Source organism: Notothenia rossii (genome assembly GCF_949606895.1).
Source record: "Notothenia rossii genome assembly, chromosome: 12".
NCBI classification, from domain to species: Eukaryota; Metazoa; Chordata; class Actinopteri; order Perciformes; family Nototheniidae; genus Notothenia; species Notothenia rossii.
Window position 1 is genome coordinate 9,960,105 of NC_136911.1, and position 27,644 is coordinate 9,987,748.

The window sequence follows — 27,644 nt, forward strand, 5'->3', positions numbered from 1 at the left end:
AAAAGACAGCACATGGCCTGATGACATAGCATAGCAATGGGGTTTATTTTTCTGTTTACAACCAAGTACACCATGCATTTCTTTGAATAGAGTCTGCATACAAGTGGGGGCCCTTAAGCTCAGGGTAGACTTGAAAAGAACAAGTCCATATGATGTGTCCTTTGACCATGTCAGGGGGTACAGCTAGGCTTCACAGAGGGGTGAGATGTGAGAATTGTAAATGGGAATGTGATATTGTCTGTTTTGGAAATGTTCAGTAATTAAGGGAAACATCCAGCCTAATTTTGACTCCACAAAGTTGTGAGGGAACTTCTAACAAGCAGTTATGTTTGAGTTTTCTGTGCCACCGTTGCTTTGAAACTACAAAGACACACCATAACCCGGGGTTTTCTGAGAGCGATTGGGGACGCTGTGACGGGGGGACTTTTGCAGCGCATTTCACTTTGGACATTTAAAACAAACCATTCACCTATAGACATAGTCAGCAGAGTAGGTATGTGGGTGGTGAAATCAGAGAGAACTACTACATCAAAAACAGTACGCAGTGTTCCCCCACACCTCAGAGTAAGAGACAAGCAGAGTGAAGAAAGAATAAAAAAACATTCCTTTTGCTTCGCAGAACTTCAAAAGTGGAACTGGCAGGCATATCAACAGCATTTTAATCCTGCATTAAGATTCAAATAGCTAGATATTAAGGTGAACAAAGAGTTTGATTATCAGATACTCTATGATTGTTGCAGGCTACAATTAGCCAACCTAGCTGTGATGGATAGTCAGCTCTGAGCATGAATAACTTACAGCCTCATAAATAAGCAGATCTCTACTAATATCATTATAGTAGGCCTACGGCAGACACTCCCCCTTATCCCATGCACCAACTGCACCAAGCACCCTCCTCTCCCTGTGACAAACGCCATAAAATCACGCACATCAATATTTTGACATTTCATTCAGCTGACTCTCCAGACGGAGCCATTTATTTAACTAGCTGAATTGTAAGTGGCAGGAGAGGCAAATTCAAACTTACGTGACCGGGACTCAGTTGCCACAGGTAACCTTTTTGGAGGGACTTAGTGTGGCAAATTGATTGCCGAGAGCGCAGACTCATCATGAGTGCTAATTTTCCCGAAGCAGCGCACGGCGGAGCGGGGAAATAAGAGGCTCTATTTATAACGGAGGGAAACAGGAGAGGGGGATTAGCTTGTCATTAGAATAAAGAGCGCAGAAGAAGAATCAATTTCAGGGTTTAAAAAGCTGACAAACACAGTTCACTTTTGCTTCCTCTCTCTCCCTCTGGCTCTCAGCTCACCTTTTGACTAAAAGGCCTGCTACCAAACAGATATGGGGGTACGATTTATAAAGAGGAAAGCTCATATTTAAACCTTCAAGATACTTTTTCCTATGGCAAGCCTAGTTATGGTCTATTCAACCACTCTAGTCTGAGTTTGGCAAACTTCTTACTAGTTTCTGATATAAATAGGTAATGCATTTGCACCTAATGATTAGAATAACCAATAGCTGATGCTTGGTATACTTTGTGATTTGTCTCATTTTTATAAAGCAGCCTCAAGAACCAAACAATGCCATAATGTGTGTATCCTGATAATCCTAGCAAGCCTGTCATCAACAGAACTAAATCTGTGACATGATCCGCCTTGTTTCCAAATTTGAGCAACTCCATTTTGCACACGTCAGAGATAGTATTCATGTAGAGAAGATATCAGTTTATTAGGAATAAGAAACTTTCATGCTAAATATGGCTTGACAGCAGCAACAACTACTCTACCGAACATGTTTCGTGACTAACTTATATGAGAGAAAGGGAATGGTACAGCAGTAAACCATTTGTTACGAATTTGCTTATCTCACTTGTTTTGAGCGATTGATGATGGCTTTGTCATCAAAAGTGCACTCTGATTCCTTTCATCATTGGCAGTCCATCTGGTCTAACTACAGGTGTTAAACAAAGGAAACCGTGGTAAGAAAAAAAAGTTGGTTTCCCAGCATGCCTTTGGGAACAAGAACAGGAAGGAAGCTTGGGGTTGATTATGAGACATAGAGGCAACCAAACCTTTTCATCCTACCATCCCCTCATCACAAAGCCCTCACCCCCTGACCCGGGCCATCATGTGCCCGCTGTTTAACCTGGGCAAGTCTCGGGGGCAGGAACCACACAGGAAAAGGTGAAATTGGACACCGAGAGAAAAAAATAGTATAAAGTAAACTTTTCCACCAATGCTGCATTACAGCTAACTTAGGTAAATTTAGCGTGGCAATGGGACTGGTGCTTTTCTCTTTTTCGTGAGGCATAGGGAAGCTAAGCTGGCTGTAGGCAACAGCAGTGGAGGGATTTCTCATTCACAAGGGATTTCTCAAGAAGGCCTCAAGAGCCGGGATGAACCGAGGACACCCTCCCAATGTCGCAAAGACACTTCAAATGACTGACATCGTACCAGGAAAACCTATTCAATTTAAAAAACACGGCAGAGAGTAAAACCGAACTCTCCAATTCAATCCTCTTATAGAACGTCTAATAGCATATGAAGAGGAAGGATATTGTGCTGATTTGTCTTGTCTGCGGAGTGCTATGACAGGCCCATTGATGCCGACATCTCTTTAACATGAGGTTAGTGGGTGTTTGGCCTCCCCTCCAGTCGTTTGTGAGCTGCAGAGCCTGGAAATGATTAGGCCTGGGAGGGCAATTAGCCTGAGCAACGCTGGGCTAAATATAGTCCGGCTTGGCCCAGCTCTGCTCCTGGGTCATATCCACACCGCAGCATCCATGCATGTTAGTTCAATCTGGATGCCGTTTGTTTTATGACTGATGTGAAGGTTTCACTGACTCAGCCGAGATAACATAACTCAGCTGTCGATCAGGTGTCTCAGGAGGGAAGGAAGTGTGTGGGAAGGAGTTGCGGAAGAAATAAATAAAGGGATGACGTTTGAAAGGGAAGCATGTTAACTTCGGTGTCCAGAAAATGTGAGTTGGTAGGGCATGTTCCTTAAGTTGACTGACTCATATTTATTTACTCCATCACACTTTGAAAAGGTCAACATGCTGTGCCCTGCTTTATCCAACCTTCATACCATGTGCAGCCATATTTCACAAGAAAAACTGACTCCAGCGAACCATGGTTGGGAAAATATGCTTTCCCACAGCCTTACGCTAACTAAACGGAATGCAAAGAAGGAATGCTTTCCCACCACACGGATCCCTGCCGCTCCAGTCCCCATATCTCCCACCCCCTGTGAAAGAAAAAAAAAGTGTGTGGAGATTTTATCCTTAAAAACAGGAGGTTCGCCCACTCGTTCACCTGGGACGGCTTTTGGACGGCGGAGGCAAGCTAGAAGGTTATAGGAGCCTGGGAATGTTTAACATCAAGAAAGCAATCAGAACATAGCTGGAGCTCTGGGAATTGGACAGGAAACATGGAGAGTAACCCCTTCCTGCCTGAGAGGAAAGAAAAGAGGAAGTGATTTGGGTTATGTGAATTTCAACTGTAACCTGAAAGGGGAGCCTGTTGGCATTTATAGGTATGCTCGATTTTTACAAATGCTAAATTTAGGCAGTTAACATCAAGACTTTTTAAGAGCCTGACAAGAAACAGTTTCACTTCTCTTGAAAGCAACACTTTAGGCTTTCTGAGCCTGATCTCTACCTACATCAGCGTTCAGAAAGGTAATGTGTGAAGACCTAGGGCTCCGACGATATACATGAAAAGCGCTGGTAAAAAAAAGGGTAGTGGCCTCTAAACTCAACATGGACTGCGCTTGAATTTCACCACCACGGTCTCAACCTAGTGTGTCTTTCTGCAGAGTATATAGACTGAGGTGAAACATAAGTGGAAATGTTCTGGCACTACACTGAGCTCAGCACAAATTGCCCAAGACAGCTCAGGAAACAGGAGTTTGCTTTGTACCCTGAGCAGGGAACACTTATCAACCAGTAAGTCCAACTGTAAAAGGCCTATTCCTGCGCTGTCCTATGACCCAGCTGGGGAAAAGGACTAACACACACAAAGAAATGTTGATAAAATCACCAACTTTTTTTAAACTTAATAGTTAGCTTATTTAGCTTCCTGGAAAAGTCGCAACGGCACTGTAACTATCAGCAAAGTTACATTAGGCCTGTACGTATCACATAATGACAATCCATCCAAACAATTATGAGATTTTAGGATCAAGGTTAGTCCTGGGGACCATTCATTTCTAAAAAATATTCCATGCCTGTCTATTTTGCTCAACATGGTCAACATGTTGGTCAATAATGGACACCTTTGACATGCTGTTGGCAGAGAAAAGGTCAGAGGATCATAAGGATTCATCATCTGGGGACCATGAATGTCTGTCATGGTAATCCATCCAATGGATGTCAACAGGGGCAGTACCGGTCCTTCGTAATGGTCTCACTGATTGATGTAGTAAGTAAAAGAAGTGACTGGAGACAAAATGTGGTGTCTTTGTGAAAGTCAAACACCGGCCGATACATTGACTGTTGACAGAGAAAACTAAGGCACTTCCTGAATGCCATGAAGCATTCTACTCAAGAAGCAGGTCAGTTGAAGGATGCAGCATTTAAAAAAAGCCAACACAGTAGATGAACCATCTACTAAAAAAGCCCACTTTTCTTAATCCCAGCCATAAACCGCATTCACTTTGCGCCCACTATATGAAATTCTCTGTAAGCCTTAACATTATGGCCATACCCATAGATATCCTTGCAGCAGCAGAATAAATGTAATACACATCCATCATGAAGAGAGGTTACTCTAGCAGTGTGCAGTGATGATAAAACTGTGGACGTGCTAAGTGCCCTGTTTATAAACTGTTTGTTAATGTGTCATTTGCCACAAGAGGAATGAGATAACAATATGGTGTGGCCGTGGAAAGATCGAAGTGTGTCCTTGGAGTGACATTATTTATTGAAATAAATTCACTCGAGCTGAAATATGTATAGCGAATGCATTATGAACAGTGCTTCTGATGGAGCAGAGAGGGCTTTAACTCACCGTAACACTGGCTTGCTCTTTTCAACAGATGTCCCTTGTGTGACACACGGCGAGGATAATAGAGAGGAAAGGGTCTGAACGCTTTAATTTACCTTTTCCCTGAATGCAAGGGATTTCCTTTTGATGGCCTATTTGAATGTATAGACAATTTAGAGGCCTTCTCCGAGCAGAGATTCGGATCTTAATTACTTCGTTAATTAGCTGTGATTCAAAGGGAGAAGCCTTGCCCTATCCACGGTCCCTCTGCATTGCTGAGGGGGCTCCTCAGAAGCCTTCACATCCTCGCTCCCATTTTAGAGCAACAGTCCTGCACTTGTGACACTGATTTGCAAGTCTGCCTTTGCTGAAGGTGGGCTTTTTTTTTCCTCAAATGTCAGCAAACCCCATAGAGCTGCGGCTCTCTAATTCTAGGGCCTGAGGAAAGCGGTGCAGATCAGGCCTCCCCACCCCCCCCCCCCAGTCGGCTGTAGACTTAGATCACACGGATGCATTCCACAGATTTATGTTTATCGTTTTCCAATGAAAGAGGGACAGCCGGTGCAACATCCCGCATGCTCCCTTCGCTGTGTGATAAATATGGCTACCTCGCTCCGGGTGCCTCGACTCGGGTGCGGATCAATGGAGCATTTAGCTAATCACAAAAGGAAAGCCACAGTAGGAAGAATAAAAAGAATTGTCATAAGCAGTAGGCGTTGAGTGAGCCTCTGTACATAGAATGATGCTTTTCATTTGTGCGTACTGCTTCCTCCAACACTGCCTCACAGGAAGTAACCGCTCATCAACGTGGATCAAGCTTTTGTCTTGTACTCCGTCCTGATTACACGCTACCTACGGCAGTTGCTCTCTTGAACAGGCAGTGCAGAACTTGAGCACAAGTAGGTGTTTTGGCATACAGCAAGCTAGCTTGAGAGAACAGCAGGCTGACAGAAAGGAAAGGTAAGGTCCAGCTGAGGCAGCTGCTTGTTATTACACCCACAACCCCCCCCCCCCCCACACACACACACACCCACCCACCCTCTGGCAGGAAATAAGCAATCATTTAGTACTGACAGGTACATGCTGAACCATTGCTATCTCTACTCTGAAACCAACCAAATAATGGATTACAGCAGTTTAGTATTAACCTTAAGCCTCTCAAATATATTTGCCAATGTTAGTCAGCTTCATACCTTTCAGAGTGTGAGTGGTTATTTAGGATAAAACATGAAGTAATATGGGTGTTGGGCGTACAACAACTTGATATGTGAAAGAGATTTTTTTTGCACGCACTAGCACTTACAGTACTTTGCACTAGCAGAGATATCCGATGTACAAACCATGTCTCTTTGTGTGTACTGTACTGAGACGGAACAGAAAACATAACGGCAAACACAAAAAAAGGAACTCTCCTCAAACATGTGAGGTGCTGTTCTTGCTTGTGAAAGGCAGTAATTTAGAGGTCTCTGGTGAGCAGTAGCGGGCATAGCGTGTCCAACTGGATCTGGAGTGTAGCTGCAGACCTGCCTTAATGCACTGCCAGGTCACCGTTACTGTGTGAAAATAGCAATACAAGGCCAGTGTGGATGCTTGTAGCTTTGGGCAAATAAACAAGGTGGCGGACCAAAGAAAATCCACTATTTTCTTACTGCCACTGCCCTGAGTGCTTGTACCACAGTGTTCAGCCAGGCCCCCCAGTGGTAAGATATTTATCTATACCTACCTGAGTCCTATAAAAGAACGTCAGAGTGCAGCCATAAATAAAAAGACATGTTTCTGTGGAAAACTGTTGAACTGTGAAAGAAGAAGAAGCATTGAAAGTACATTGAACAGCCAATGCTGACACGATTTAGGGGTAGTAGCATAATAGTAATGTGATTGGTGAGGTCATTCTAGGGTTCAGACAGCCAATAGTACACTGTAACGGAGCAACGGAATGTCTACCTGCTTTTCTACAATACTAGTGAGGGCCATAAAACATTTAACTGTGTTTTTCCTCCGACCAAGGTTCAAACATATCTAGTATTTTGATATGACTTACTGATGCTTGAAGATACCAGTTGGAGTACTTCCAAGTACACATCTGTATACCTATCATACCAAAGAAAAAGGCTATATATGAAATGTTCAGTGTATCTCTTTCCAAAAAGAATGTTAGGATTATGATAATCCACAAAACTAGTTGTGTTGAAAGACAATCATTTTAGGTACCTCGGTATGAAAACAGAATACGAGTTTTTTTACCCCTAAAACCATGGCAAATAGGGATGTCCCGATCACCTTTTTTTGCTCCCGATCTGATTCCGATCATTTGATTTTGACAATCTGCAGATACCGATTTTTCCCGATCCGATCTTTATGCAATGCATTAAGAGAAAAAAAAGGAAAAAAAGGATTAAAGTTGTCCCTTAAGGTTATTTTTTTATTTAAATTGGATATTCTATCCAACATGGATATAGCTTCTTTTTTTCACAGCAGCATTGGATCAATTCAGTTGTGCAGCATTGGATCAAAACTAAATAAAGCTTTCAGTACTCGTTAGCTTACTGCTACAATTAGACACTGCGCCCTGCCCACTCTGTTGCCAGATTTGAGAGAAATAAGCAACCAGGTCTATGAAAACAAGCCCCAAAGAAGCAACACATACATGATGTTGTGTAATTTGAAACCAAAACTAAGGCCTCCGGATGACTTTAAGACTTGAACATGGTCATTTTTGTTTTGTAACATTAAATACAAAACTTTAAAAAAGTATTTAAAAAAAAAAAAAAAAAAAGAAATCCCGATCCCCTATTTTTTTCTCCCGATTCCGATCTTTTGAAAATCACGTGATCGGCTCCGATCCCCGATCACGTGATCGGGACATCTCTAATGGCAAATCACATCTAAACTAGGCAGACATATGGCATTACTTTGGGGAAGAGTAATGTTATATAGTTTGTTATACTTTGAACAGCTGTACAAGACTGCTGTGGAATTACAACAGGTTGACCTCTGACCCCCACCCTGCCTGGTGTATGCACGTTGTATTTACAAGGCTTATGTTTACTCTGCTGAGGTGCTCCTGAGCATCCCATAAATGTGCCGAGATATACGACTTGAGGTAAATAAAAACGTATGTTTGTATGGAACTTAAGTGTGATTAACGCTGTCGCACAAAATGAGAAGAAAAACAACCCCTATCTTAAGTAATAATATTTTCATAGAAAAAACATTACAGACTAACTGTAGATGGAGGGAATGTGAGCCTAATATTAGCAGACTCTGTTCTGGGCGAAGGAATGTCCTCCCTTACCCTTAATAGCTGTAGCCTTGGCCTAAATGTATTATTATTTCCGATGATGTAAATCTAATCTAACATTAGCATGGCAAATGAGACTGTGCCGGGACACTGCGGAATAAAATAGCCAAATACAGACAGGAGTACACATGCAGTCAGCTCTGTTGTTCAGTCCGTGACAGTCCTACAGACCCTGGAGCTCAGGAGCGTTTCTCCCTCTACAAACAGCTCTGCTCTCCAGCCCCAGATGTCTCATTACTGTAAAACAAGCGGGGAGATGAGCGACGTACAAGCCACTGGCCCAAAACGCTGCCTCCCTTTCAATTAGGGAGGATTAGCCCAGCCTGAGCAGGCCTTCCTGTGATGCGATATGTTGCCTTGGATCGCACAGGACAGCCATATGTTGGACCTAAATAAATTACTGAGAGCTTGGCAGGAGCAGAGAGGGAGTTATGGCTCCACAACAGGCTTAATAGGAGGAGGATGCTGAGGCCTCTATAAAAGTTGACAACCTATGAAAGGGCATGGGCAGAGACACAGGTATACACCTACCCTCACTGACGCTCGTAAATTAGACCTATAGGATCCCACAATTCCTCAATAGATTTACTCAGCGTGCATTAATCAAGCGATAAAGCCAAGTCAGTGAAATTTCTGCAGTGTCATGCTTTGGCTAAGCCACCTGTACTGATCCCATCCAGTCCAACGTAGTGTAGGATACGGCATAGCGAGGGCCCTCGTACCACTGCCTGCATCACTCACTTTTATGGGAATAGGGCGGCGTGGGGTTTAACAAGAGGTTTTACTCGTCAAGGGAACCGACATTACATAACCATAAAACGATGAGCTCCACAAATCAACAGTGGACTTGTGACGCATGCTAGGGATGGGCTGGTTGTATACTGGCAGTAAACACTCTTGTGTTTGTGGGTGTAAGGGTAGAAACAACAACAAAACGATTTATAATACAAACCATAGGGAGAAAAGCAGCATGAAATTGAATCTACAGCTCTAAATCTGCAGCTCCAAACCACTCGCTCCTCTGCATAATTTTCCAGGGAGTCTGTGCCATAGCTGGAGAGACTCCACTGACCAGGGGCGTCTGTGGTTGAACTGAGCTACTCCGCAGGTCCGGAGAGGAAGGCAGCGAGCAGGCAGGCTCCGCTACGCCTGACATGGAGCACCCTAGCAGGGGGAACGACTGAGTAATGGCAGGGTAACTCGATCCAGGGCTGGGAGGGAGTGGGAGCAACCCTGACGCCAAAATCATAGCTGTGGGATGGAGAGAGGGAGACACACAAATGTGTTTGCAAGAAAGATACGCAGGGGGCTGAGAGGCTGAGGAGACAGTGGGTGGGACGAGCTGAGAAATGAGCCGTGGTTAGACAATATATTTGGGAAGCGGCCAAATGACAGGGGGATGAAAGTGAACGCCTCTCTGCTGCCTTTAATGCACGTGCTGCACCCACTGGTGGGGTAGGAGGGACCACAGAGGAATGACACGGCGTGGGCTTGGGTTTCAAATTCACAAGCCTGTCTCAGACAGAATAAACACGAGTAGGCCCAAAATGACTTAGATTTTCCCTAATGTCTGAAGCTAATTGATAAATTAAGGCTGGTAGACATAAATAAATGTATACCGCTACATATAGGCCAAGCCATTTAACCAGGAATTAGCCTGTCACGACAGCAACCGAGAATCCACTTATTACATTTTGAGCCCATTTTTTACTATTTATTTCATCTGTCTTTTTTACTTGTCTTTCTCAATAACTAATAAGTGAGAAAGACATATAGAATAAATAATAAAACATGTAAACTTAACTTCAGGGAATATTGGTGTTGTAAACTTGGATGGAAGTAAACAAATATTTAAAAGGTTTGGTTCAACCTTTTTTTCAAGTCAGGCTTAAAACCATAATAACGAAATGCTCATTTAATTATTTTGGTTTTTGCTTAAATAAAGGAATAATGGATTGTCAAAAGCTTTTTTATTTGGGTTGAAACGAATGAAAAAGAATTGAAACCGAGGTGAGAGATAAATAACTAAAAAGGCCAAACATTATTTGCTTATTTATGCACACAATGGAAAATAATGTTCAGCTTTTTTTTCTTTATAACACAAAGTTAATAACTCTTAAGCAGAAAATAGACCTTCAAAGAAAGTCCTTGCCAAAACCACAATCCATACGATCACTACATATGTATTTTAAAATACGTAAACAAGAATAGAGTGTCACATAAAAAAGCCTGATTGCAATACCTTTGTAACAAAGCCACTTCCTCACTTTTTGGGTGATCTCAACTTCCCTTTTTTAATCCCTTATTAACTGAGCACAAATGCTTTATATGCCCGCTCTACACTTTCTTGAAAATGGTCTCTACCATTTGCTGCCGGCCGGGGGAACAGTTGGGGCTTGAGGCCGTTGCTCAAGGGCACCTCTGCAGGGAGGGGCTGTTCTCTCACTTCTCAACCCAGAGTTTAAAAAAAGACGGCCTTTTCTGAACTCCAATTTTAAAAACCGTCTGACTTTAGAGGAAACTTATGATGTATCGTAAAGGCAGTATTGCCCTAAGTGAAATGACAGATCTGAAAGCTAGCAGCCAGTTCCACTGACCACACAGGTCTGATGCTGCAGTCTATTCTCATCCACCTCTTATGCTTTTACCACACAACGCCAAACAAAACGGTTTGCTGGAAGTGGAGCATAGCCAGGAACTATGCTAATGCTCAAAGGAGCAGCCTAATATAATAATATATGCCTTCGCTGCCTGCAGCCTCCAAATCCAGTAAAAGTCAGTCATTAGGCTTCACATGTAATTTTCATTAACTTTTCTTGGAAACAAGAGTCTAGCTAGACCGACAATTTTCGCGGAGAAAGAAATGTTCACCAGACTATTACTGAACCACATCCTCCTCTTTTCCATCCCACAATATGGTCTCCATTCATTATTCAGAGTAGAGATGCACTTTCCTTGTTCTTCAACTCTTCACTCATGACATCTTTGGGCAGCACTTAACAGATGGGATACATATCAGCTGCTCATAATTCAGGTATAAGTACAATAAAATGTGAAAAGACCACTTTAACGGTTTTATCTATTTTGCTAAAAAAGGCACCATCTAATTTTGAAGCAGAAACTTTTCTTCTGTACGAGAGAGGAATCTGAATCAGAAATCAGAAACAGGTTTATTACCAGGTACGAGGAATTTGACTCCGTTGTGGTGCATACATAAAAGTAAAACAAAAAAGGTTAAACACAGATAGAAAACTATAATAACATGAAAAAATATAGTAAAATATAGCAATATTTACATTGAAATAGAAATTGAATAAAATATGTGCAGCAGTGCATGCCCTGTGGGCCATCAAAGCTAATTTACAGATGGCCCTGAGCCCAATAGAGATTGCCCTGAAAAATGCGCGCGGACGAAATGGCACGAAGGGTTTGGGGGGCCTCGCCCTAGAACATTTAGATTTTTGCAGGCCTTAGATGCTGTCGGGTGCATTCTCTAGACTGAATTATAAGATGAACCACCACAATATTATATTGTACAATTTCAATTGTATTCTTCATTTCACTTGTTTGTTTGTTTGCTCTTGTTTGCTCGCTTGCATGCCCTGCATAGCTATAAGAAATACTTAAGTTGTTGGTCAAGACACTTTCCATCTGATGAAGGCAAATGCCTTCCCAGATGTAAAAAAGTAGAAAACATTACATTCAGTTATAACTGTCAAAACAAACATTATTTACACTATTATTGCCCCTGTTAAAAATGTTTGTAATGTTATCTACTGTAAGTTGGTCGAATGAATGCTTCCTCATCCGGAAGCTGACCGAGCAGACCCGAGCAGCAGTCGAGAGGAGCCGAGCGCATCCGCGAAGCACACAACATGGTGACGTCGGAGTTCCCGTTGGCCGGCAAATCTAAATATCTTCGGTCAAAATAATTTCCCTTTAGCGAAATACCGCTTCAGTTGCGCCACTTATGTGAGCGACAAGAAGAGTATGTGACAGACAATAATAGTCAATTCTAACGTCTAACACGTAATGTGGAGAAAGAGATGTCCTGTCTGGGTTGATTGTGCGTTGATCTGTTGGTAATGCCTCGGGGTTCCGGTGGGCATGTAAACAAATGCATAATGCTGCGCTATACTTTGTGGCCTCACCCGGTTGCATAGCGACATTTATTGTTTAGGTGTCTTTTAATAAGCAGGTAGTCATATCATTAGCTAGAACTAGCTGGATTTGATCGATATGGACATAAACGCGAGTGAAGTCTAATCTGACGGGAGAGAGAGATCAGCTGCTGCTGACGAGTCGACACGCAGCTCTGCATGATTACATGCAGCGGTGAATGGACAAAACACACACTTCAGGTTAGAATATCACTCGTAGCTATTTTAATTACCTCTCAAACTACCTAAACTAGTTATAGATATGTTTAGTTTTACTGTCGGGTCACTCATTACTGGATCCGCGAGCTGCATGATACTGTCATAATATATTGCCCGATCGGGCAACCAGCAGGTGAGGCTTCATTGCCCGAGCTAAATACTAGATGGCCCCGGGCCATCGGGCAGTCCTTAATGTCGAGCCCTGTGCAGTAATAAACATTTTGAATAAAATATGTGCAGTAATAAAAAACATGATATTGTGTACATTTTGTGCATTAATGTAATGCATAGTCTATGGTGTGGCTGAGGTACAGTGTCAGTAGTAGTAGTAGTAGTCAGGAATCTTTCACACTCAATTAGCACGTATATGCTAGTTCTTTGGGAAGAGCTGCATTTTAATCCAGTCTTGCAGTGCTTGTATTTTGCCCATAATATAGAGATGCCATAATTGGAAAAGTAGGCCAAGCTTGAAAGCAAAACTTCTCCTCGAAAAAAAAAACCCTGCAAGCCAATCCATGCAGAGTGTCTGGCTGAATTGTATGCTGTATTATCATATCCCTCATGCAAAATGTCAACAAGATTTGGTAACGCTCTCCACTTTTTTGTTATTACCTACTACTTAGACTGTAACTTCAATGAGTGGCGCCCGTGTAAAATAATCTTGTGTGTGTTAGGGTAACATGATCTTGGATATGATTGAGCGGAAATGTTAGACAAGCATCTAAGTTTCCTTTGCCTGCTTCCACCCTCCTCATCTAGCCACATGTGAAACCACATGGAACTGCAGGCCGGCCAAAGTAAACGCTCCAGTCGGTCACATGGCCTGTGTTTACTCTGGGTGCCGGGTTTACATGCCAACCCCTTACTCATATTCTGGTGATAAACGATATCACACAGTGTAATTCTTCTTTCTTAAATCATGTATGCGATGAACCTTAAAGTGTGAGACATTTTCCACATTGAGCTGTGAGATAAAGGAAGCTGTCCTACTGTGTGTGTGTGTGTGTGTGTGTGTGTGTGTGTGTGTGTGTGTGTGTGTGTGTGTGTGTGTGTGTGTGTGTGTGTGTGTGTGTGTGTGTGTGTGTGTGTGTGTGTGTGTGTGTGTGTGTGTGTGTGTGTGTGTGTGTGTGGGTGCTCCTCACACTGACTCATCTATAAGGCAGAGAGCTGCCCTGAGTTTGCAAAACAAATCTTAGCAAAAATGTCAAGGCTACCCGATTTGCCAACTGAGCAGCAATCTGAGTTTTAAGGAACAGTAGATGTACACGATGTAATTAATCAGATGAGTTTGAGCTAGAATGAAAGCTGATTAATATGTGATTATTATTAAATTAACTGTATGGTGTGTTTACACTATTCTGCTGAACTGAGGTGACCTGTGCTTATATAACATGGAGAAAGTTGTCTCATGCCAACAGTCAGATGCCGCCTAAGGCAGATTGGGGCATTTAGAAAGGGTCAGTTCACCCAAATGAAGGAAAAACATATTTTACCACTTAGCTAGTGGTGTACTGCATGTAGCCATTAAGAGTTTCTCAAAGGTTTCTGCAGCCACCACAACTTACTTATTTTAATAATCCAGAGAACACAATGCTAACAGTTTTCATCATGGCAACAATTAAAGATTTGACAATGTCCATTCATTCATCATTTTCTTGATTAAGCCTTCTCAATTAATGGTTGAGCTGTAAAACATCAGTGAACAAGGAGAAATACCTGTCCCAATATTCAAAAAGCAACAGTTGACATTACAATTATTTTAAAAACTGTTTGCCTGTAAAGCCCTACATTTTCAATATATTGATTATAGTTTTCATACTATAGGGTAAATAGTGCACATATGTACACCCTGTACTATCATATTTTGGGCATTTTTGCTTGATTATTTGTATATTTATGGAACAGTTGACCATGGATTTTCCTTCTTTTGGTTCCATTTTCTAGAGGGACTATTTCTGTTAAAAAGTTGTTCCAGTGAAATTATTGACAGCATTTTCTGTTAATAGTTGCATATAGATTTTAAGATTACTGAGTTCATGAGTCCAGTCTCGATTTACTGTACATGCACCTGGACATTGTATAGGAAAAACATTTTACTTTAAAATGTAAAAAAGTAAGTTGTGAGGATGACAAATATATTACCATTCACCAATATTTACCTGCCTTGGAGGCAATCAATATATCAAAACCTGAACAAATAAAATGATTGAACAGGACCTTTAAGGTTTGTTTTTTTTAGAGGTGTTTACATGTTATTTTGTGAACCAACCAATCACGTCTAACCGAAAGCATGACTTTCCACTTATGATAACAACCTTCATCAAAACTGGAGCGTGGGGAGGAGGGAAAGTTTGCTACGTCTAATAGCCAAGAGCCAGTACGAAGTAGGTGTTGTGTCGTGGGAGTTTCTGTTATGAGTGTGAAAGTTTTACCGAATGCGAAAGAGTGTTACTGATTTGTGTGGTGTGACCTGCTTTCCATCATCAGCATAAAACGATTGCTGAGACAGCAGTTTTTCTACAAAAAGAAAGGTGCAACAGTTAGAAAATGTTTCCTAATTATGTTACCTAACCATGAGTTGGAACTCTTCTACAGTAAAAATACAAAACTGTATTACATCAGATGGACACTAAGCCCCAAGAGCAAATCACTGAAGCCCGAATTGCCAAGAAAAAAAAACAGTTTTTTAAGGGAACTCCCAGTTCTTACTGAGTGTAAAAGTTGAAAAACCATTGTTGAAAGAAAACTGGTTTCAGTCAACTTTCCCTGCATAAAGACCGAAGACATGTGGGGTTTGCTGACTTTTACGACATCTTAAATGTGACAAAAACTGGGCTGCTGCAGATAGTGAAAATAATAAATTGTTATATCTGGAAAGGAAAACCAAGAACACTCTCTGGAACATACTCTACCCCACAGTGAGAGAGACTTTCGGTTCCAATAAGATGGATCTGAGAGCAGCGGAATACTCTACCTCATCCAAATGTATCTTCATTTCACCACAGGGGATAATATTCCTTATTTTTAACTTCTTAAAAAAAGTGTTTAATGTAAATGTTCAGCCTGTTCTCAGGTCAAACACCCTCAAGGACCATCAATTGTCTCCGACTTGAAGTCACACTTAGACTCCAAATTCATAAAGCTGCAAAAAATCATGTTCCCAGAGTGTATCTTAGTATGGATGGAAGGAGCAGTACGTGTAACAAGGAACTCAAGCAGTCTCTGTCAACACTTTTAAGAGTAGCTCATGTGGAGCAACATGGTCAGTTAGCTACAAAAGCCACAACATTTGAGCAATACAACAGTTGAGAGCTGCCGTTGACCTCCATGTGGAGAAGGGCCAGAAATCCGAAATAAATACAAAAAAAGAGATTTTTTTTTTCTCCAAAAATCAAGTAGCCTAACTGTATTCAGCTCGCGTTACATTTGAAAAACAACTAATCTGATTACAGTTACTTTCGTAAACCTGAAGTGAATACATTTTGGAATACTTATTGGAATTATTGGTGGAAAAGTTTCCTCACAAAATGTAATATTCATTACCGGCAGAACTGTGTGCACAGCGCAGCAACATGTCTGTGAGGCCCCGCGTCCGCACGCAGATGAGAGAGAGATCTCTTTTTAAATATATTGAAAGTTAGAAACGGAGATGGTTCGATAAAACGTACAAGATAAGATTTATGTAGCATTTCTTTATTGTCGAAATGATGACATTTCATAACGGGATAAAATCAAAGTGAATGGCCTGCTGCTGCTGAAGGCATGGGGCAATAACACCAGTGTACACGTTGCTGTGTCAATACAGATAATTATTTGTTAATTATTTGTCTTTACTAGTCATAATACACCTGGTTTATCGTAGCAAGCAGTGGAAACTCCTCTCAAGAAGCGACAATTGCCAAGGGCGTTGCAACCCTCACTCGCCAATATTTCATCATAAATATAGCACGTGTGTTTATTTTAGCAAACCATGCTCCAAGTAAAATTGAATAGAAATTATAATATATAATCTTTTTGAAAAATAGAGATGGCACATCAGTCCTGTGTACAGATCAGTTCGATAAAGTCATGCCTAAACAGCAACATTTTACACGATAAATACAGGTAAATAGCAGCATTTGCCACGGAAGGCGAGTGGCAGCTACCGTAAACCTTATCTTACGGCCCGTCCACACTATAGCTTCAACAAAAGCTTGGAGCTGGGCGTGTCTGAAGCTTGGGGATTTTATTCGAGCACCGCGACCAACAACCAATCACATGAATGTCCCGCCCCCGGCATACAAAGCAAAAAAACCCGGGGATTTTATGCGAGCCATATATACAGGACTGTCTCAGAAAATTAGAATATTGTGATAAAGTTCTTTATTTTCTGTAATGCAATTAAAAAAACAAAAATGTCATACATTCTGGATTCATTACAAATCAACTGAAATATTGCAAGCCTTTTATTATTTTAATATTGCTGATTATGGCATACAGCTTAAGAAAACTCAAATATCCTATCTCTAAATATTAGAATATCATGAAAAAGTATACTAGTAGGGTGTTCAACGAATCACTTGAATCGTCTAATTAACTCGAAACACTTGCAAGGGTTTCCTGAGCCTTGAAAAACACTCAGCTTGGTTCAGTAAACTAAATCACAAGTATGGGGAAGACTGCTGATCTGACTGCTGTCCAGAGGACCATCATTGACACCCTCCATCAGGAGGGTAAGACACAAAAAGAAATTTCTCAAAGAGCAAGCTGTTCACAGAGTGCAGTTTCAAAGCACATCCACAAAAAGTCTGTTGGAAGGGGGAAATGTGGCAGGAAACGCTGCACAACCAAGAGAGATGACCGCAGCCTTAACAGCATTGTGAAGAAGAGTCGCTTCCAGAATTTGGGGGAGCTTCAAAGACAGTGGACTGAAGCTGGAGTCCAGGTATCAAAAGTCACTGTTCACAGACGTGTCCGGGAAATGGGCTACAATAGCCGTATTCCCATGGTCAAGCCACTTCTGAACTCAAGACAACGGAAGAGGCGTCTGACTTGGGCTAAGGAAAAGAAGCACTGGACAGTTGCACAGTGGTCCAAAGTCCTCTTTTCAGACAAAAGCAAGTTTTGTATTTCATTTGGAAGTCAAGGCGCCAGAGTCTGGAGAAAGGCTGGAGAGGAGCAAAATCCAAGTTGCTTGAAATCCAGTGTGAAGTTCCCACAGTCAGCGATGGTTTGGGGAGCCATGTCAGCTGCTGGTGTTGGTCCACTTTGTTTCATCAAGCCCAGAGTAAATGCAGCTGTGTACCAAGAGATTTTAGAGCACTACATGCTTCCGTCTGCTGAAAAGCTCTATGGAGATGAGGAATTCATTTTCCAGCATGATCTGGCACCTGCCCACAGTGCCAAAACCACCAGTAACTGGTGTACTGACCATGGCATTACTGTCCTCGATTGGCCTGCAAATTCCCCTGACCTGAACCCCATAGAGAATATGTGGGGTATTGTGAAGAAGAAGCTGAAAGACACCAGACCCAACAATGCTAATGAGCTAAAGGCCGCTATTGAAGCATCCTGGGCATCCATAACACCTCAGCAATGCCACAGGCTGATTGCCTCCATGCCACGCCGCATTGATGCAGTAATCCGTGCAAAAGGATTCCCAACCAAGTACTGAGTGCATTAATGGACATTTTCAAATGTTTGATTGTGTTTTGCTGTTATAAATCTTTTTTTTTTACTTGGTCTGAGGAACTATTCAAATTTTTTGAGATAGGATTTTTGAGTTTTCTTAAGCTGTATGCCATAATCAGCAATATTAAAATAATAAAAGGCTTGCAATATTTCAGTTGATTTGTAATGAATCCAGAATGTATGACATTTTTGTTTTTTTAATTGCATTACAGAAAATAAAGAACTTTATCACAATATTCTAATTTTCTGAGACAGTCCTGTATATATATATATATATATATATATATAAACTCCCCAAAAAGGCGAAAACCTACCAGTTTCACCCACTGTCCATGCCTGGTTTCTCCGGTTTGTATCCCAGTAAATAGTTCTGGTCGTAAAGAACCGGCTGATTTGCTACCGTAATTTCTCGTTTGGAATATGAGGAAATGAACTGCGGTCTGGCTCTCCCAGCTTGCACGCGGTTTGATTGACTAGCGCTTGAACTGTCAGATTTGCATAAACGGGATTTGATTGGCTGACGCTGGCTACTCCGGCGTCTCTGGCTTCAGAAGTTGAACATTGTTCAACTTTTGCAGCCTGAAACGCCAGGAAAGCTCCGCTCTGCTACCCACAATTCAGTTCGGCAAAAAGCGAGGCAACGTGACGTCACCCCATTCAAAGTGAATGGGCAGACGCTTTGGAAACCGTTTTTGAAGCTGTCGAAGCTGTAGGTTGGACGGGCCGTTACTCTGGCATCTTGTGGCAACTCCCGTTGAGCAGCGGCAGATGACTCGGCAAGTTGTGGCCTATGCCGGAAGTACTTGCCACAGATGCCACGGAGTAGTGGCATCTGTGGCATATGCTGGAAGTACTTGCCACAGAGGCCACTACTCTGTGGCAGATGCCGGAAGTACTTGACACTGCCTGCAGATGCCACGAAATGAGCCAGGCCCTACCTTTCACCACAGACTATCGCCCACCTAACCATTCGCCAAAATGTTTTTAATACCAGCGGTAACCGGCCAAGTGCCAGGCAAAAAACAATCTTGAAATAAAGGAAAGTCACCGGAGGAGTTAAAGGAGAGTGACAGGGAGTAGTGTTTCCCACAGAATTTGATTCTATTTGTGGGGGCACCGCACCCCCCCCCCCGGCAAGAAAAGCCAAAGGCCCCTTAACCTATTCGGGTGGTCCATGCATCCACCCCCCTCTCAAATAAGATAATACATGCGAGTTCATGGCTACTGTAGACAACGATCTTGTGTTGCGTTGTTAATGAGTGAAACACACCGGAGTTGAGGATCTGTGGGGTTTATTCTCCCAAAAATATCATTTACAATTTACAATTCAGGCATTTAGCAGATGCTTTATTCCAAAGCGACTTACAATTACCAATTACAGGGACATTCTCCCTGGAGTAACCGAGGGCTAAGTGCCTTACTCAAGGGCACACTAGTAGTGGTGTTCCAAGCAGGATTTGAACTCGCAACCTTCCGATCATCAGCCCACCTCACTATCCATTAGACTACCAAAAAATATATATATATATTAATAATAATATATATTATTTTTTTTATGAGATCCATTTGTGGCGGACGATATTTAATTGTGGCGGCCCGCATGAGAAGAAGAGTGAGAGAAAGTTTCAGCCAGCTTGATCGATGGAGTTGGCTTCTAGTGGTGCAGTGACGCGTCCTAAAACCCTTTTATAATCTATCGATTAGATTTATGATTATAAAATTATAAAAGTAGGATAGACATGTGGATATTATCCAGCTGAACAAAACGTGCATTTATCAAACAGGTTTGTTTTCCACAGACCTTATTTCCAGCTATTTTCCAAAACCCTGTGGAGAAATCCCATTGCTTTTTTGTCGAGGGAACCAGCAGCTTACTTCCTGGTTTTAGGACGCATCACTGCACCACTCTATATGATGCCAATATAAACAAGGTCTTCTGTCGGCTCTGTACATCAATGCCGACCTATGCTGACAAGTGAAGAGTAGAACATATAAAGGTATTGGCTATAGGGAAATGTCCCAGCAGTTTAGGATAATGAAGGTTCTAATCTAATACATAGCCATTACATGTCTAACTCCTAATGACAGGAAGGCAGAAAGCGCATTATACAAATAATAATATTCATAATAATAGCAGAAATGTTTTAACAATGACCACAATATCATTATTTTAATAAAACAAATATGAACAATTGAGGAAAATGAGGAAGAACTGATGATTCAAATGTTGTAGTACAAGTAGTAATGTAGTTAGTGCATGAATTACTATTGCAACAAATGTGTTAATTTTCTTCATTATTAGTTGATTTTTTTGGGACGAATGCTCCGGGCCAGTGGTTACAATGGTGGGGCCAGTGATAATACAATTCCACCGGCCCGGAGGGGTGGCATTTTACCCTTAATGTCTACCCCTGGTATCTAATACCTAAAAGTACGTTTTTTTTTACTCTCACAGTGACAGAAAGTACAGTGCGTAATAGTGTCAATAAGTAATTTCAGGTGTAGTCGATAACAAGTCATTTTAGCCCTGGCTGGTGCATTACAAGAGTTATCTGGAATCGTGTCAAAAGCAGAAAACATAAGCACATGCATGTCTAAGACCCCGTTTACACGAGGACGATACGGGTTGTATCCGCATAGTTTATCTTGCGTATAGCCCTTTCGTTTACACGAGGCCGTAACAAAACGATAGAAACGGACCCCGCAAACGATAACGGGTCCCAAGTTGGATAGATCTGCAAACGGAACGCTCTGGGGGGGCAAATGGCTCCGTCTTTAAGCCTCTATACGATCATTTGTTGATAACGATGAAATAGCCCCGCCTCCCTCTCCCCACGTCTCCTGCTCAGAGATCAGCTGATCTGGGCTGTCAGAAGAGGGGGAGGAATAGAGAGACTCCGTTTATTATTCTTATATTAATATATAGAGTTGTTATCAATTAGTTTTAAAGCTCAATAAACAACAAAGAAGACCTCTGACCGGCACTTTTCTAATTTTGTCCGGAAGATTTAAACTTTAACGGACATGTTGACAGGCGGAAAAAAATGTTTTAGCGGAAACTCTGCCGCATGGTTCCCTCGTCCCTTGTAAGAGGCGGAGAGGTGGGTGTTTTTCATCTGCTGGTGGACTACCGGAGACATTTACAGCAGGAGCACACACCACGGAGAATAAACAGAAGGGCAACCATGGCAACCATGCTCCTGGATCTTCTTCGCTGCTTTTGGTGTATTTTGTGGCGGCAGCACCGCCAATTACAGGCCCGGCATATGTACTACAGCGTTTCCAGCGGTCTCGTGTGAACGGACAAGTTAATTGAGCAGAATGCGTGTGAACGGAATACTTTTTTGAAAACACATATGTGCGTAAACACAAACGCTCCCGTGTAAATGGGGTCTAAAGCAGCCCTATAACAGATGCAAATTATGCTGCTAAAGGCCCTGACACACCAAGCCGATTTCGGCCGTCGATAGATGTCTGGCCGTCTATTATTTTAATTTCATCTCACCTGGACGCAAGAATTATACGATTATAAGTCGCTATGTGAAACAGTCTGTGAAACAGTCTGTGATGGACGAGAGGGAAAATGGAACGCACAAGCTATTTTTTGTTTGTATACATCACGCAATCTGTATTCCGGTTGCCTCTTTTGAATGACGAATACAAACTACCGCCGCCTGCTGGTAAGGAGAGTTATTGCCACTCACGCATGCGCAGTGCGTACGTGCTACTTGGCCGTTGGCTGAAGTATTTGCGGTGTGTTCCAGTGCGAATGTTGGCCAAGACACAGGAGACGTGAGGAGACGTGAGGCGACACAACAGTCGGGTCTGTCGGGACGTGTTCTTTGGTGTCAGTTTGGTGTGTCAGGGCCTTTAACTGAAAGCAGCACCTGTATTGTTATTCACCACAAATCATGCAGTGCTCCATATTATATAACAACTTTGAAATTGATAACTGTAAGCACTTATTTAAAAGATGATAAGGGCCTTTACTGGTGGGAAATAAGAGTACAATCTTCTATCACACTGTTTTAGCTTGTAGTTCTGAAATATCCATTTAGAATCCAAATAAATGGAAAGATCAGTCTTTGGCACAAAACAAACTTTAAAAGAAGAAGGCCCTTTATCACATTGATGCAAAGAATCCTAAAAAAATCCATAGAAAATAGATTGACACATATGAAATGCACACAGATGTTCAAAACTGTTAGCATCTCTAATAGTCTAACAGTATATTAAAAGGCCCAAGCATGGGTCCAATCTGCATTACTGTAGTTATAAATGTAAATATATAAAGTGCAATAAGATACGAATCAGTCAATACAAACTGCATTACACCTTCTGTTTAAATAGATTACGTCTTGCTGATTTACATTCATGCTATGTAACAGATGATTGACTAGATTCAGCTTTTGTTATTATGTCAACAACAATAGTTATGTCCATACCAGTAGTTTGAATTCATCTTATATTCTTTAATCAAAGATAATCAATCGAAGTGCAATCAATTCATTGTTCTACTCTATACACAATGACTACATAAAGAATACCAAACTAACTTGATCACGTCAGAGTACAGGTGCAACTCCACCACAGCTGACATTCAGCAGGAGACTTGAGGACAGAAGGGGGGTTGCAGCCCACAGTGCAAAAATAAAATGCCGTGCAATGTGTGTGTTTGCACATTTCTCTGATCTCGATGATATATGTGCACGGATCAAACTGCGGGGAAATAGCCTCATGACGTATTTCAGCGATGCACAGCTGCAGGGTTAGCCGCAGGCCTGCTGAGCATTAGCTACACACATAAACAATGTATGACAATAATGTATAAGTGTATTTCTCTACTGTTTATTGCACGTGCAACTTCAGTAAACTCTACAACTAGTGACGACTGTGAATTGAGTTTGAAGCTGTTTTTAATTCTGTAAATTAGAGACTTTAGCCAGAGGTCCTCAATGCTGCATGTAAATGCTGCGTGAAAACATTGCAAACGAGCCCTGTTTGCTTTCGTTTACTCTCTCCAACAGCAGCGGGCTGGGTGTAAATGTTGGATTAACTTTAAACATGTCTCACCTGGATCCCCAGTTATGTGGAGGAAGCGCCTTCAAGCTACGATAGGCTCATTTTTCGTAAATACCAGGCAGTACCGTCGATCCTCCTAACTGTTTCTCTCCAGCCATTTTGAGCCGAACCGTTGACTTGATCCAGCGGGGGGATAGAAAAGAACCGCGTAATTTTTCAAATGTTTCTTAATTTGATGCGTACCAAAATAATTGACTAGATATAAAGGTAAGTAAAGTTTGTGTTTGAGTGAGTAATGTGTGTTTCAGAGGTGTGAGGAAGCAACCTCCTGCGGTCACTTTCCACTGTGAACCCCCGTGTAGAGAGAAATGGTACGGCTCGTTAAAATCCGGGACCTACTTTGCTGTGCTCTGTCAATGCATCCAATGAGCGCTGCAGTAGTAGTATAACCTGTAGCAGAACAGCACAGTGCTGTCACTGTCAGACAGCTGAGAGGACAGTAGAAATATCAAAAAGCTTTGATATAAATGGTTTCTATAGCACGCTTTAACAATAAGGTAACTTTGCCGTAATGTGCAGAAACACATACACCTTCATACTCACCCTTTTGATGGCAGAATAGGCAATGGGGCTAGAAGTAGGCTAGGTATCCATTAGGCTACTTTATTAAGAAAAAGTGAGTTGATATGCTTTTATTGTAGGTGCTGTTAGGGGTAGAGTTCATTTTTATGCACCGACAAAACTTGAACTCCTGAATTTAATTTCAAGACCAAGTTGCAATCAAATATCACTGATCTCTATTTTCACAGATTCAACACCTGAGTGGCCTACTTCAATGTACATGTCAAATATAAGCATCATAAGTATGAAAACTAAGTTTGTGAACTGAATGACTATATAGAAAAACTACCCAAAACAGAGTTAAAGACCATTTGGTCTTTAACTCTGTTTTGGTGTGAGTTATAATTATTACAAATTAGTTTGTAATATCAATATTTGATTTATAACTTACACAAAGTATATATCTTGGTCTAGGATGTTTCCAAATCTTGTACAATTCTATCTTTGGAATGAAAGCTTAAGCTACAGGCACACTTTAGACATACATTTAACATTTTGTTATACACATAATGTACATTCATGTCTACACCCACATACAGTATACTCATACTTATTTCAATTATTCAATGGCGTATTTAATTGAATGCTGCTATGCTAAAATTCTTCCTGTTAATACAGTTGTGAATATCATATAACACAAAAAGTGTTCTTGTTGCAATTGTCCCACTCATATTTTATTCTAACTGCAATAACAAAAGAAAATAAATATCACATTTAGATTTCCAATGATTTATTTTCTTGTTGTTTGTTTTTGCTGTTCAGTCAGCCTTTATAATTCTAATGAAGTCCTTATCAATTATAACCATACATTATAGGATCTGTTATGACGACACAAATGCATACCCATAAACACACACATTTAGCCATGCATGTAAATTCACACACACACACACACACATACACATACGCCCTTTCTACTGGTATTTCACACCACGTTCTTGGTGCAATGAAGCATAGTGTTGTTAGTTTTGCAATTTGAGTCACCTGGGGCTACACATGTCCTCTTCTGTTAACCACTGTCACAGGCCTCCGTGTACAGACTGTGCCAGGTGGCGATGCTTTCTGCCTCTGACTGTTTGTTTGTGTTTGTGGATGACAGACAGACAGTATAAGATGTATTCATGCTACTCAGGATTCCTCTGCGTCTTTTTCTGTCTCCTTGTGAGTGTCTTTCACGCAGCAGCAGTGACAGAAGCATTGAGAACAAAGACACGTAATCAGGAACTTCAGTACAGGTGTTGTCACTGCTGCGTTTCTGAAAGGCTCTGTTTCACACTGATAGTGCTCGGCGAGTAATATCAATATTTCTCATCTCGCCAAAACAGGATATGAAAGAGAGTTGCCTTTCTCTGTTACCCTTGATGAAACACTGAGGTATCACTCACTGGACCGTGTGCCTTGTAACTGTAACACTCCTCGGGTATCCCTTTGAAACATGTTTTTAAAGAAAATTCACTAGCTAGGAGCTTTTTTTTAACAGCACATTCAGAGAAAAAAGTAGTTGTGGCCTCCCTACTTTGTGATCAATACAAGAATCTTTAGCTCAGGGCCAAATAGAATTAAGAATTGCTTTAGGATAATGACAGTATCGACCAGCGCTCAGTAAAGCGTTTCAAGCGGTGGCAGGTTAATTCCCATCTATGAAGGTGTTCAGGGAGCCAGTCTGAGTCAGGTTTGACGGTCAAAGTAATTCTCTCCAGTGGTGCTGCTGTAGCACTATGCACCTATGCATTTTAAAGGTCTCCTATTATACAATTTTTAGGCATATATTATCGGTCTCAGATATATAAAAAACATGTTTATGAAGTGTTTTGCTCAAAATACCAAACAGATCACCCATTCTAGCCATGCCTCATACCCCTCTATTTCAGCCTGAGAAGTGCTGTTTTCTGGTTCCGTAGCTTTTCAAATCAAGGTGAGTATACCATTTTTATATCCTGCAGATTTACACATACTCTCTACAGTACAGCGTTAGCTCCAGGGTTGGGTTGCAACGGAATACATGTAACGGCGTTACGTAATCAGAATACAAAAATCAAGTAACTGTATTCAGCTCGCGTTACATTTGAAAAACGAGTAATCTGATTACATTTACTTTCGTAAACCTGAAGTGAATACATTTTGGATTAGGCATACTTATTGGAATTATTGGTGGAAAGATTTCCTCACAACATTTAATATTCATTACTAAAGGTACAGCCGAATCATCAAAGCGCACAAAACCTATTACCGCCGCAGATGGACAAAAAAGGGAGCGTTTGTAAATTAAAAAAGGGGGCGGGTCCGCTCAGTGAAACAGCAACAACGAAACATGGAGGAACAAAAGTCTGCGTTTAAATCGCGCGTCCGTGTGTGTGTGTGTGTGTGTGTGTGTGTGTGTGTGTGTGTGTGTGTGTGTGTGTGTGTGTGTGTGTGTGTGTGTGTGTGTGTGTGTGTGTGTGTGTGTGTGTGTGTGTGTGTGTGTGTGTGTGTGTGTGTGTGTGTGTGTGTGTGTGTGTGTGTGTGTGTGTGTGTGTGTGTGTGTGTGTGTGTGTGTGTGTGTGTGTGTATGTGTGTGTGTGTGTGTTTAAAACACATCAGCCACACCGCTCTTTAGCCTTTCTAATGATTCTGAAGGTAAACACAGTGAAGGCGGTGCGTGAAAGGCACTGCGCGCTCCTCTTCTGGGGCTGAGTTAACCCTCCCGCTGCCTCCTGGCGCTGCAGAGATTTCATGAAGTGAAGGAGGTTTTCCTTCTATAAAACAGCTGCGGGCAGCAGATACTGTGAGTGTCACAGACATGAATTCATAGCTCAAGGCAGACTGGTGCACAGTCTCCTGTTTTGCCAATCCGGTGCCTAAACAAAAATACACCCCTGGCCGAAATGTCCTTAAAATGAAGTCCGAGTTCGACATTTTAATTCATGTCCTGCCAACACTGGCAGGACATAAGGCGACACGCCCGTTCTTCACTCCTCACATCCCAAGGTGCATCCCCAACAAGTTTATTATGTTGTTACATCGTTTCAGATGTTGTGTTTCAGTTGTGCTCTTGATAAGCCATTAAAACAGTAAAAACACGTTCAATTTCCTTTTGCTTTTTGTGTCTCCTGTTCACCAAAACATACCCATCTGTTATGGAAAAAGAAAGTAATCCAAAAGTAATCTAAAAGTAATCTGATTACTTTTTTAAGACACGTAACTGTAACTGTATTCGGATTACTTTCAGAGCCATGTATTCAGTAATCAGTAACTGATTACATTTACAAAGTAACCCTCCCAACCCTGGTTAGCTCTGAGTGTGAGCGATGCTTGCTAATGTAAACACAGACCATATTGCTTCCAAAACACGTCGCGTATTGTTTTTGATAGGGCCGTGGGCGTAAAGCAAGCCCACATTTCCGATATTACGTAATATCGGCAGAAAATCTGGATCAGCTCCATTGTACTCCCGTTTTTAGAGATGTGGGTAAGGAGCAAAAGAGAGAGGGTTTTATTTTCGGACACTTTATGAGTCTACAGACACACCGCGGGAACACATATTTATGTATAAAAGACATCAAAAAGTGTATTTTGCATGATAGGAGACCTTTAAGCTCCATCATTAAACAACCTATTCTTTGGAAACTCTGACATATGAAAGCATCTATGCCATCATTGAATTGGAGAGGAATCTTTAGCAAAAGC

The 27,644-nt window shown here is 41.6% G+C and overlaps 1 protein-coding gene across 2 annotated transcripts in view; it reads right to left on the minus strand.

The window, feature by feature from the left end:
* Positions 1-23,559, minus strand: part of znf438 (zinc finger protein 438) — a 46,404-nt gene extending 22,845 nt beyond the window's left edge. Inside the window, exon 1 of one of the 2 annotated variants that reach the window (XM_079662340.1) lies at positions 23,409-23,559. The gene's annotated coding sequence lies outside the window, so the exon portion shown is untranslated. Of the gene's footprint in view, positions 1-1,869; positions 1,915-23,408 lie in introns of those variants that run through there. The other variant, XM_079662341.1, reaches the window with a different exon arrangement.
* Positions 23,560-27,644: the final 4,085 nt, after the last annotated feature.